Consider the following 13,740-nt stretch of genomic DNA (forward strand, 5'->3'; position numbering starts at 1 on the left):
AAAAAAAAAAAAAAGAAAAGGTAAATCCAAATTCATTAAAATTAATACTTTCTAATATTTGTAGGACATATTCAGGAAAAATGAAAGTCACAGACAGGAAGAATTTTTATATCTTTGATTTATAAATTATTAAAATATCAAAGTAAATGATAAAAAAACACATAATAATGGACAAAAGATCTGTATAACACTTTAAAAGAAAATAAAAGTAGATATAAATATCTGAAAACATGTTGAGCATTATTATTCATTAGGTGAATGCAAATTTAATCCACTGTATGCCTACTAGAATTGCAAAAATTAGAAAGACAGACACTAGAATCTCTGGAATGGATGACAAGAAACTCTCAAACATTGCTGATGGAATATAAAGTGGTAAAAATGCTTTGACTCTTTCTTGTTATTTAAATATACACCTATCCTACGACTCAGGCAGCCCAGAATTAGGAATTTACCCTTGTTGTTTTTGTAAGGTGCAATCAAGTCAGTTCTGATTCAAAGGGATCCTATGTCCAATGGAACAAAACACTTCCAGGTCTTGTGCCATCCTCAAAATTGTTGCTGTGTTTGAGCCCATCGTTGCAATCACTGTATCAATTCATCTCATTGAAAGTCTTCCTCTTTTTGTTGTCCTACTTTTGCAAGTATGGTGCCCTTATCCAGGGACTGGTTGCTCCTGATAACATCTCCAGAACAGGTGAGATAAAATCCAGCCATTCTCACTTTTAAGGAGCATTCCAGCTGCATTTCATCCAAGATAGATTTGTTTGTTCTTCTGGTAGTCCATGGTATTTTCAGTTGCTGTTAGGTACTGTTGAGTTGGCGCAGACTCATAGCAACTTTATGTACAAAAGAACAAAACGCTGGCCTCTCCTGTGTCAGCCTCACAATCCTTGTTTACCAGCACCTGTCAGTTCAGCCACTGTGTCAATACATCTTTCTGAGAGCCTTCCCTTTTTCATTGACCCTCCACTTTAGCAAACATGATATCCTTCTCCAAGGAATGATTCTTTCCAATAATATGACCAAAACAGGTGAGATGAAAGCTGGACATTCTCATTTCCAAGGAGCATTCTGGCTGCACTTAATCCAAGACAGATTTGTTACCTCTTCTGGCAGTCTCCGGTACTTTCAGTATTCTTAGCCAACACCACAACTCAAAAGGATCAACCCTTATTAGATCTTCCTTATTCATTGTCCAGTTCTCACATGCATGAGGTGATTGAAAATACCATGGCTTGGGTTAGGCCCACCTTAGTTTTTAAAAGTCTTTTGCAGCAGACTTGCCCAATGTAATGTGTCATCTGATGCCTTGACTACTGCTTCCATTGGTGTTGATCATGGAACCAAGTAATATGAAGCCTTTGACAACTTCATCTTTTTTCCCTTTATTGTGAAGCTGTTTATTGGACCAGTCGTGCAGATTTTTATTCTCTTTCTATTGAGGCGTAATCCATATTGCAGACTATAGTCTGTAATCTTCATCAGTAAGTGCTTCAAGTCATCCTCACTTTCAGCAAGCAAAGTTGTGTCATTTACATGTTACAGATTGATAATGAGTCTCCCTCCAATCCTGATGCCACACTCTTCTTCATATAGACCAGTTTCTCAGATTATTTGCTCAGCATACAAATTGAATAAGTATGGTGAAAAGTTACAACCCTGAATTTAAACCATGAAGTATCCCCTTCTTCTTTTTGAACAACAGTCTCCTGGTCTATGTACATGTTCCCCATGAGCACTATGAAGTGTTCTGGAATTCCCATTCTTCTCAATGGTATCCATAATTTATTATAATTCACACAGTCGAATGCTTTTGCATAGTGAATAAAACACAAGCATCTTTCTGGTATTCTTTACTTTCAGCCAAGATCCATCTGACATCAGCAATGATAGCCCTCATTCCACATCCTTTTCTGAATCCAGCTTGCATTTCTGGAATTTCCCTGTCAATATACTGTTGCAACTGTTTTTGAATTATCTTCAAAAAGATTCTACTTCCATGTGATATTAATGACATTGTTTGATAATTTCCACATTCTGTGGGATCACCTTTCTTTAGAATGGGTACTATGGTGGTTATGTTTGTGTATTAACTTGGCTGGGCCTGGTTGAATAGCTGGGCAGCTAATGGTAGTTATTCCCCATGATGAGACTGGCAATCAACTCCATGGTGGGATCTACCACAAGCAGCTGAGTAGCTGCATTTGGGATGTGGTCTGCTTCCTGTATATAAGGAGAAAACTTGGGGATAGTTTCTAGCTTGTGACATGCTTGAACCCTACATGTAGCCGAGTCATTGTTCAGCAGCCTGCCATGCTCTGCTGACCTTGGGACTTACAATGGACTTGACTTATTGGCCTGCCGTGTGGCTTGGTAACATTGAGACTGTGTCATTTTATTTGTCAACTGACTTGTAAGCCTCAGCAGCCAGTAGCTGCCTGAGTGAAGATGCCTCTAGCTTTAGTGGGCTGAGAACAAGAGGCAGAGCTGAAGCCCAAGGTCAAGGGACTTTTACCCAGCCCCTAGAGCCTGGCACTTCGAACTCGGTCTTAAAGGCTCTAGTATGTAAGAGAACGAACTCCTGTTAAGTCCATCCTATTTGTGGTATATATTCTTGTCAGAGTGGCACTAGGTAAACAGAACAGGTACAAATATGTATCTCTTCCAGTCAAGTGGCCAGGTACCTGTCTTCCAAATTGCTTGGCATAGACAAGTGAGTGCGCCCAGGGAAGCATCCATTTGTTGTAATATCTCAACACATATTCTATCAATTCTTGGAGCCTTGTTCTTTGTCAATTGCTCAAATGCCACTTCAACTTCTTCCTTCAATATCATTTTTTCTTAATCATATGCCACCTCCTGAAATGTATGAACATCATACATCAAAAAGATGAACTCTTTTTGGTACATTGACTCTGTGTATTCCTTCCATCTTGTTTTGATGTTTCCTGCATCATTCAATATTTTGCCCATAGAATTTTTCAGTATTGCCGCTTGATGCTTGAATGTTTTTCTTCAGTTCTTTCAGTTTGAAAAAATACTGTTTGTGTTCTTCCCTTTTGGTTTTCTAACTCCAGGTCTTTGCACACTTCATTATAGTAATTGACTTTGTCTTCTCGAGCTGCTTTTTGAAATCATCTGTTCAGCTCTTTTATCTTACCATTTCTTCCATTTGTTTTAGCTACTCTCCATTTAAAAGCAAGTTTCAGAGTCTCTTCTGACATCTTGTGGTCTTTTCTTCCTTTCTTGTCTTTTTAATTACCTTTTGCTTTCTTCATGGATGATGATCTTGATGTCATCCCACAATTGCTGTGGTTTGTGGTCATTGGTATTCAATGCATCAAATCTATGATATATTCAGTATTTGTGGTCAACACCACAATTCATTAACTTTTCTTTGCTCTTCCTTATTCAGTGTCCAACTTTCACATGAAAATTAGGTGAAGAAAAATACTATGACTTGGGTCAGGCCCACCTTAGTCTACAAAGTGATATATTTCTTTTTTTTAACACTTTAAAGCTGTCTTTTACAGCAGGTTTGCCCAATAAAATAAATATATCATTGATTTATCAACAGCTGCTTCTATGACCATTTACTGTGGGCTAAGTAAAATTAATCTTTGACAAATTTAATCTCTATTTTTGGTGATATTTCTTACTGGCTCAGTTGTGAGGATTTTTCTTTCTTTATGTTGAATTTTAATCCATTCTGAAGACTATATAGTGTTCGATCTTCATCAGTAAATGCTTCATGTCCTTTTCATTTTTAGCAAATAAGATTTTGTCATCTGCATACTGTGGGTTGTTAATTAGTCGTCCTCCAATCATCATGCTATGTTCTTCTCCATATATTCCAGTTTCTCCAATTATTTGCTCTGTATACCTATTGAGTAAGTATAGAATAAGCAAGTATGTATACTTTTCCTGATTTTAAATCATGCAGTATCCAGTAGTTCTATTCAAACAAGTACTTCATGACCTATGAAAAGGTCTAGCATAAACACAATGAAATATTATAGAACTCTTATTATTTGATGCCCATTAATTGTTATCATGTATATAGTCAAATGTCTGTTCCAAGTCAATAAAACACAAATACTTTCTGATTTTAGCTAAAATCCACCTGACATCAGCAATGATATCCCTTGTTCCCCATTTTCTTCTGAATCTGTCTTCAATTTCTTGCAGTTCCCTGTGGCTGTACTGCTACACCATTTTAAAAATTATTTTGGCAAAATTTTATTAATGAATTTAACAAAATTGTTTGATAATTTCTTCATTCTGTCACATCACCCTTCTTTGAAATAGTGAATGGGCACAAATATGTTTATTTTTCCGTCTGTTGGCCAGGTAGCTCTCTTCCAAATTTTTGACATAGATGGATGAATGCTTCTAGTGTGGCATCTGTTTGTTAATGTATAGCAATTGATATTCCATAAATTCCAACAGCCTGTTTTATGTCCATGCTTTCAGTGCATCACTGACCTATTCCTTCAAAACCATCAATTCTTAATCATATGCTACCTCCTGAAATGGATGCCAATTATTTTTGGTACAGTGACTCTGTGCGTTCTATCTTACCTTGGTTTTTTTGAATCATTCAGTATACTCCCCACAACAGCCTTCAATATTGTAACTCAAGGCTTGAATTTTTCTTCAGTCCTTTCACCTTGAGAAATTCTGAATGTGTTCTTCTGTTTTGATTTTCTAATTGCAGGTCTTTGTACATATCATTATAATAATTTATTGTATTATCTGGAGCCACCCTTTGAAGTCTTCTCTTAAACACTTTTACTTCATCTTTTCTTCTTTTCCCTGTAGCTATTATACATTCAGGGGCAAGTTTCAGTCTCTTCTGACATCCATTTTGGTCTTTTATTTCTTCCCTGATTTTTCAATGACATTTTGTTTTCTTCAAGTATGATGGCTTTGATGTCATCTCAACTCATCTGGAACTGAAAATATATATCTCCAAAAACACTTTACATGGATAGCATTAGAAACTTTATTCATAGTGACACCAAAGGAAAATAGCTCAAATGGCAATCAAAAGGTGAATGGATAAACAAGTGCTTGTGTTACCAAAGAATGGGATGCTGCTCATCAATATAGAATAACAAAATGCTAATACATACAAATACATGATTGAATCTCAGAAATATTATGCTATGTGAAAGAAGTGGTATAGAGTACATTACATGATTCCATTTATATTAGGTTAAATAGAATTCTATGTAATTTCACAGTGATAGAAAACAAGTCAGGGTCTCTAAAGGCCAGCACTGGAGAGAAATGGATTCAAGCAGAGAGAGAAAAATTTGTAAAGTGATGTAAATATTCTGTATTCTGATTATGATTGTGGTTACAAGGGTGATTAAAATGATCAAACTCCATTTAACTATATGCTTAAAGAGGGTCTATTTATTTCATGTAAAACTAATTTCAATAAAGATTTTTTTTTAAATGTGTAATACAAAACTATGGAAACTTTAACTATGAATAAAATAAAGGCATATGAAGAAGGAAGTTTGTAAATAAGAAGTTTATTCTGACCTGACTTAAAACATTCCATTTCTTTAGTATCTATAACTCAGTGAAGATTTTCTCAGTTCACACAATGCACATCTGCAGTGGGATCATGTAATAGAAAATGTGCCAATAGTGCAAATATATTAATTTTTGCTTAATGTAATCCTCTTACATTATTTTAGGTTAATTTGTTAAAAATAATGAAGAGAAGCATGTGAACTCACACACACACAGGGTCACACAAGTATACATACATTATAAATTCCCAAGATGCTCAGTGAATTATTGTATGTGAAGAGAAAGAGAAATAGACAAATTATTTAGGGAGTAGATAAGTAAGATGAGGACATTCTTCTGATATCAAGATGCCAAGAAAAATACCAAGAAATGCATATCTGCATTCTCTCTAGTCATTAAGTAAACTATTGGACAGCAAAACCTGATGTTAATAGTTTTTCTACTAGTAAAATATAGTGAAGACTATCTCATACAACACTAAGCAAATACTCCAAATCTTGTTGGATTATTACAAGTCTTTTTCCCACCAGCACTCCCAATCCCCATACCTTTTATGTATTTGGTTACATCTTCTAAGCTGAGCTAATAATTTAACTGTGCTAAGCAAATTTCAGTTACATTATTTCCCCAAAGCCAGAGACAACAGGTCATCACTATATGTTTTCACAAAAACTGAAGAGACATAGAGTCACAGAAAGGAAAAAAAAAAGGAACATGAAACTTCATTTAGTTCAACCTGCTCCCTTGGCAATGTAATAAAACTGGCACCCAGAAGAGGAAATGGTAATAAAGGAAAATATCTTTTGTGGAACTGATGTAATTCCCCAAATGTCATATATTAAGTTAGTACAAGAGCTTATACGAGAATCCAAATCCTCAGATTCACTATTCAGTGTTCCTTTTCTCATACTATGAGATACATGTCAGTAGGAGAAATCAGATGTGTCATCTAAAACAGATAACATTTCAAATATATCATTTGTATTTTCTACAACTCTTACAATAGCACCTTAATTATGAACTCATTTGTACATATTTTCTTCACATAGCTAATTAAATGAAAATTTCTATCCACATGTTATTCTAGTAAATGAAATTTGGTTGCCATTAGTCTTACTCAGTGTTCTTAACAAATTAAGTATTTGAGATACTCAGCAGGGAAAATTATGGACCTAGGGGGAATAATGCATCTGCGTATTTTATAATTCTCCATATTATTTGCTTAAATTCAGTGGAAAAATGCTGAATATGATATAAACTTCTAAAGTAATCTAAAAATAAAAAAAGGGAAGAGTTTTGTTACCTTTTTTGTTCCTACATTACTTCATTTCATTATCATACTCACCCTCACTATAGAAAAGAGGAAAATAAGGTCCTTAAATGTTGAGGGCCTTTTCCAATGCTGCTAATTCAGAAACAAACCTGTATGTTCTAGTTCAGTGCTTGTATTGATAACACCAAAAGTTTTCTAATTTGTGTAAGTAGTTGTTAAATCTTTACTTATTATCTTATGTAAATGTGAATAGAAAAGAACTCTATGCCTTGTATTTGTCGTTACTCTTTTTCTACCCATTCTTGAAGAAGGGGGGCTATTCTTATCAGTGAATTGAAAAGGAAATATTATTCACTAGTAATATTGACATGAGATTATGAAGCATCTTCAGTCATTTAAGACAGAGAATAAACTCTTTTCCACTCCCCATTATTCTTTCTACTGTTATATATATATATATATATATATATATATATATATATATATATATAATGTTTGAGGGATTTTTTAAATGATTAGAAAATATGTAAGAAAAAATATACTTATGCCATTTGTAATAGACTGCTTGTATCAACTGTAGGATCTGTTTCAAGTCAATGACAAGCTAAGAAATGGAAGATTTACTTTAGCATCATTCTTTACATATGAATTTAGTTTTCAAAGAGAGAAAGAACTTCAACATTTTGTCAAGAGTTATTTTATTTTATTTTTTAAAATACATACTACACACAAGAATGGACAAATTTCAGTGAAGTCATGAGTACTATTTTGTTTATATTAAAATTGTTCAGTAATAATATATTCAAATTAACATCTCTACCAGGTTATGTTTAACTTGTTGAGATTAAGAGTAAGTTTAAAGGGCATAGATGCAAAATCAACAGCCAACATTATATCCAATGGTGAGAAACTGAAAACATTCACCCAGCAAACAGGAACAAGAAAAGGAAGCCCTCTATCTCCTCTTCTATTAAATATTGTATTAGAATTCCTCACCAGGAAGGACCCAGGGCCCAGCCCCAAGAGGCAGGAAAGCTGCAGGAGAAAGAGAAGTTAAGGGGAATGAAAGAGTGAGCAGCAGCAGGGATCCAGGTAAGGGGAAGGTGAAGAGGTTTCTAACAGCTAAGGGAGAAAAATCTGTCTGTCATTTTGTTATATTGTGGTGGCTTATGTGGTGCTGTGAGACTTGAGGCTGTGCCATTGGTGTTTCAAATGCCAGCACAGTTGTTCATGGTGCACAAATTTCAACACAACTTCCAGATTGAGACATACTAGGGAAAAGGAAGAGGCCATCCACTTCTCAAAGAACTTTCCAGGGAATACCTTTTGAATACCAGAAAAACACTATCTGATACATTACTGTGCAACTTTATGAATAGCCCAGAAACATTGTCTGATAGAGTACAGGAAGATGAGCCCCTTAGGTCAGTAGGCTTTCAAAATATGACTGGGAAAGAGCTGCATCATGACAGTAGAACCAATCTTACTGATATGGATAAAGGAAAGCTTTCGAGATCTTGATTAGCTGACATGGCACAACTCAAATTGAGGAAAAAGAGCTGCAAACATCCATTAATAATCAGAACATGGAATGTACGAAGTGTGAATCTGGAAAAATTGGAAGTTGTCAAAAATGAAATGGAAAGCATAAAGATTGACATCCTAAGCATTAATTAGCTGAAGTGGACCATTTTTGGACATTTTGAATCAGACAACCATATGATCTACTATGCCAAGAATAACTATTTGAAGGGGAATGGCATGACATTCATCATCACAAGATGTTCCAAGATCTGTCCTGAAGTACAATGCTGTCATTATTAGGATAATATCCATATGCCTAGAAGGAAGACAAACTAATACCACTATTATTCAAGTTTAGGTACCAACCACCAAAGCCAAAGATGAGGAAATTGAAGATTTTTATCAACTTCTGCAGTCTGAAATTGACCAAACATGCAATCAAGATGTGTTAATTATCACTGGTGATTGAAATGCAAAAGTGGTAAATAAAGAAGACCCACCAGTATTTAGAAAATTTGGCCTTGCTGACAGAAATAATGCTGGAGACTGCATGAGAGAATTTTGCAAGACCAACGACTTATTCTTTGCACATACCTTTTTTCAACAACACAAATGGTGCTTATACACATGGACTTCACCAGATGGAATGCAAAGAAATCAGATTGACTACATCTGTGGCAAGATGCAATAGAAAAGCTCAATATCATCGGCCAAAACAAGGCCAGCAGCTGAATGTGGAACAGACCATCAATTGGTCATACGTAAGTTCAAGTTGAAGTGAAGACAGTTGAAAGAAGTCCATGAGAGCCAAAATATGATCTTGGATATATCCTTCCTGTATTTAGTGACCATCTAAAGAACAGATTTGGTCCATTGAACACCAATGACCGAAAACCAGAAGAATTGTGGGATAACCTCAAGAGCATCATCCATGAAGAAACAGGAGGTCACTAAAAAGATGAGAAAAGAGGAAAAGGCCAAAATAGATGTCAGAAGACACTCTGAAACTTGCCCTTGAACAGACAGTAGCTAAAGCAAATGAAAGAAATGACTAGATAAAAGAGCTGAATAGAACATTTAAGAAAGCAGCTTAAGACAAGGCCAAATACTATAATTAAATGACCAAAGACTTGGAGTTAGAAAACCAAAAGGGAATAACATGCTCTGTATTTCTCAAACTGAAAGAACCAAAGAAAATTTTAAGCCTCAAGTTGCAATATTGAAGGGTTCTATGGGAAAAATATTGAATGCTGCAGGAAACAACAAAAGAAGATGGCAGGAATACACAGAGTTATTGTACCAAAAAGAACTGGTCAATCTTCTCCATCTCAGGAGATGGAATATATTCAAGAACCATTGATATTGAAGGAAGAAGTCAAAGTTGCACTGAAGGAATTGTTGAAGAACAAGTCTCCAGGAATTGACAGAATACCCATTGAAGATGTTTCAACCAACAGATATCCCACTGGAGGCACTCATTCAATTATGCCAAGAGATTTGGAAGACAGCTACCTGGCCAACTGACTAGAAGAGATCCATATTTGTACCCATTAAAAAGACAGGTGATCCTACAGAATGTGGAAATTATAGAACAATATCATTAATATTGCATGCAAGTAATATCTTACTGAAGGTAATTCAAAAATGGTTGCAGCAGTATATGGACAGAGAACTTCCAGAAGTGCAAGCTGGATTCAGAAGAGGACATGGACCAGAGGATACCATTGCTGTTGTCAGATGGATCTTAAGTCAAAGCAAAGAATACCAGAAAAATGTTAACTTGTGTTCTATTGACTATACAAAAGCATTTGATTGTGTAGAGTATAACAAATTGTGGATAACATTGAGAAAATGGAAATATCAGAACATTTATTTGTACTCATGCGGAACCTGTACATAGACAAGGAGGCTGTCATTTGAACAGAACAAGGGGACATTGCATGGTTAAAAATCAAGAATGGAGTGTGTCAGTGTTGTTTCATTTTACCATAACTACTCAATCTGTATGCTCAACAAATAATCCAAGAAACTGGACTAAATGAAGAATGCAGCATCAAGAATTGAGGAAAAATTATTAAAAACCTGTGATATGCTGACAACACAACTTTGCTTGCTGAAAGTGAGGGTGATGAACACTTACTGATGAAGATTGGAGAATACAGTCTGCAGTATGGATTACATGTTGATATAAAGAAAACAAAATAAAACAAAAAACTGCACCTATAAACAGCATCATGATAAAGGGAGAAAAGATTGAAGTTGTCAAAGACTTCACATTGCTTGATTGCACAATTGATGGCAGTGGAAACAACAGTCAGGACATCAGAGGATGTATTGCACTGGGCAAGGCAGCTGCAAATGATCTCTTTCAAGTGCTGAGGTACAAAGATGTCTCCTTGAAAACTAGGGTGCAACTGACACAAGCCATGATATTTTCAATCACCTCATATGCATGTGAGAGCTGGACAATGAATAAGGAAGACCAAAGAAGAATTGATGCTTTTAAGTTGTTGTGCTGATGAAGAATACTGAAAGTGCCATGGACTGCTAAAAAAACTAACAAATCTGTCCTGTAGGAAGTGCAGTCTGAATGATACTTGGGAGTGAGAATGACCAGACTTCCTTTCACCTACTTTAGTCATATTATCAGAAGGGACCATTCCCTGGAAAAAGATGTCATGCTTGGTAAGGTAGAGGGTCAATGAAAGAGAGGAAGTCCCTGAATGAGATGGATTGACACAGTGGTTGTGGTGGTTGACTGAAGTACAGCAAGAATCATGGAGCTGGTTCAGGACCAGGCAATATTTGTTCTACTGTGCATAAGGTCACTATGGTTGGGAGACAACTTGACAGGACCTAGCAACAACAACAGCCAGGGCAATAAGGAAAGAAAGGGAAATCAAAGGCATCACATTGGTAAGGAAGTAGTAAAACTATCGTTATTTGTAGATGATATGATCCTATGCATGGAAAACCCAGAAGACTCAGTAAGAAAATTACTGGAACTTATTGAAATATTTACCATAGTGGCAGGATACAAGATCAATGTACAAAAATCAGTTAAATTCCTCTACAAAGAAGTCTCTGTAAATGGAGTAAGGAAATCAATAACATTTACAACAGTCACTAAAAAGATAAAATACTTGGGAATAAATCTTATAAGGAAAGCAAAAGATCTATACAAAGAAAACTACAAAACACACTTTAAAAAACTATAAGAAATCTACATAAATGGAAGAACATACCATGCTCATGCATATGAAGATTGAACATTGAAAATGTCAATACTACCCAGAGCAATATGTACATTTAACACAATTCTGATCCAAATGCCATCAACAATCTTTAAAGACATGGAAAATCCTGTCATTGGTTTTATATGTAAAGGAAACAGACCTCAGGTAAACAAAGCACTCCTGAAGAAGAACAATAAAGTACAAGGTCTAACACTCCTGGATCTCAAAGTTAATGTTGAGACACAACTGTCAAAACAGGCTGGTTTTGGTACAATGATAGACATGTAGACCAGTGGAAGAGAACTGAGAACCAAGAAATAGAACCATCAACCTATGGTCAGCTGATCTTTGACAAAGGGTCAAAATCCATTCAATGAGGAAGAGATAGTCTCTGTCACAACTGGCACTGGCAAAACATGTTATCCATTTGCAGAAAATGAAACAAGATCTGTAAGTCAAACCATACACAAAACTAATTCTAGATGCATCAAAGACTTAAATGTGAAAGCTAAAACTATAAAGTTCATCAAATAAAAAATAAGGGCAAATTTAGGGGTCCTACGTGCCTAAAGCACTTGACTGCTAACCAGAAGACCAGGAGTTCAAACTCACCAGCCACTCCTCGGAAGGATGGTTGGGCAAGCTACTTCCATAGTGATATTGCCTCAGAAACCCAAGGAGGGGTCGCTAAGAGTGGAGTCTGGACTCAAGGGCACATAACAAAACAACAACAATTTATGGCATAAATAGACTGTTAAGCATAACCCAAAATGCACAAATGGCAGAAGATAAATTAAATGATTAGGATTTTCTAAAAATAAAATTCCTGTGCACACTAAAGAATTCTCCAGAAGTATAAAAGAAAAGGAAAAAAAAAAATGGTTTTGACATATTGGAAAAAGGGCTTATCTCTAAAATTTAGAGTAAATGAAAACACTTCAACATCAAAAACACAAACAGTCCAACTGAAAAATGGGCAGAAGACATGAACAGACACTTCAACAAAGAAGATATTCAGGCAGGCAACAAAAAAATGAAGACATATTCTGTATCAGTAGTCTTTGTTGTTGTTGTGTGCCGTCAAGTTGGCCCCGACTCATAGAGACCCCTCCTTGAGTTTCCGAGGCAGTATCACTATAGAAGTAGATTGCCCCATCTTCCTTCCAAGGAGTGGCTGGGGTTTGAACCGCCAGCCTTCTGGTTAGCAGTCAAGTGCCTTAGGCAGTACGCTACCAGAGTTCCCTTAGTAGCTTTTAAAGAGATGAAAATCAAAACAGCTATGACATGCCATCTCACCCCACCATTAATAGCAAAGTTCAACAAGACAGAAAATAACAAATGCTGGTGAGTATGTGGAGATATTTGGACTGTAATACACTGGTGGTGGGACTGAAGAATGACCCAACTACTATGGAAATAAGTAGGACGATTCCTTAAAAAGTTGAAAATAGAAACATCATTTGATCCAGCAATCCCATTATTAGGTGTATATCCTGAAGAACTGAGAGGAGAACTTGAATATGCCCATTTCTGCTCATGGCAGCACTATTCACAATAGCAAAGAGATAGAAACAAGCTAAGTGCCCATCAACTGAGGAATGGATAAACAAACTGTGATATATACACACAATGAAATACTATGCAATCCTAAAGAATAATGTAGAATCTGTAAAACACCAAATAACATACATGAACTTGGAGGATATTATGTTGCATGAAAAGAGTCAATCACAGAGGACAAATATTGTATTAGTCCACTATTGTAAAAATTCAGGGAAAGATTTATACAAAGAAGGAACTTTACTTTGTTGGTTACCTGGGAAGGGAGAGGAGGAGAAAGAAAATTTCTAGATAAACTGAAAAAAAAAAAAAAAGATTAGAAATAGATATAGATAGATATAAAGATATAGATATAGTTGTTGTTGTTAAGTGCCGTCGAGTCATTTCCGACTCATAGCGACCCCATGCACAGCAGAAAGAAACACTACCCTATCCCGCGCCAGCCCCACAATCCCTGCTATACTTGAGCCCATCATCACAGCCACCGTATCAATCCATCTCCTTGAAGGCCTCCCCCTCTTTTGTTGACACTCCACCCTACCAAGCATGACATCCTTCTCCAGGGAATGGTCCCTTCTTACAACATGACCAAAATAG

This window comes from Orycteropus afer, unplaced genomic scaffold (assembly GCF_000298275.1).
Source record: "Orycteropus afer afer isolate SDZICR_OR568_19922 unplaced genomic scaffold, OryAfe1.0 scaffold00328, whole genome shotgun sequence".
Lineage (NCBI taxonomy): Eukaryota > Metazoa > Chordata > Mammalia > Tubulidentata > Orycteropodidae > Orycteropus > Orycteropus afer.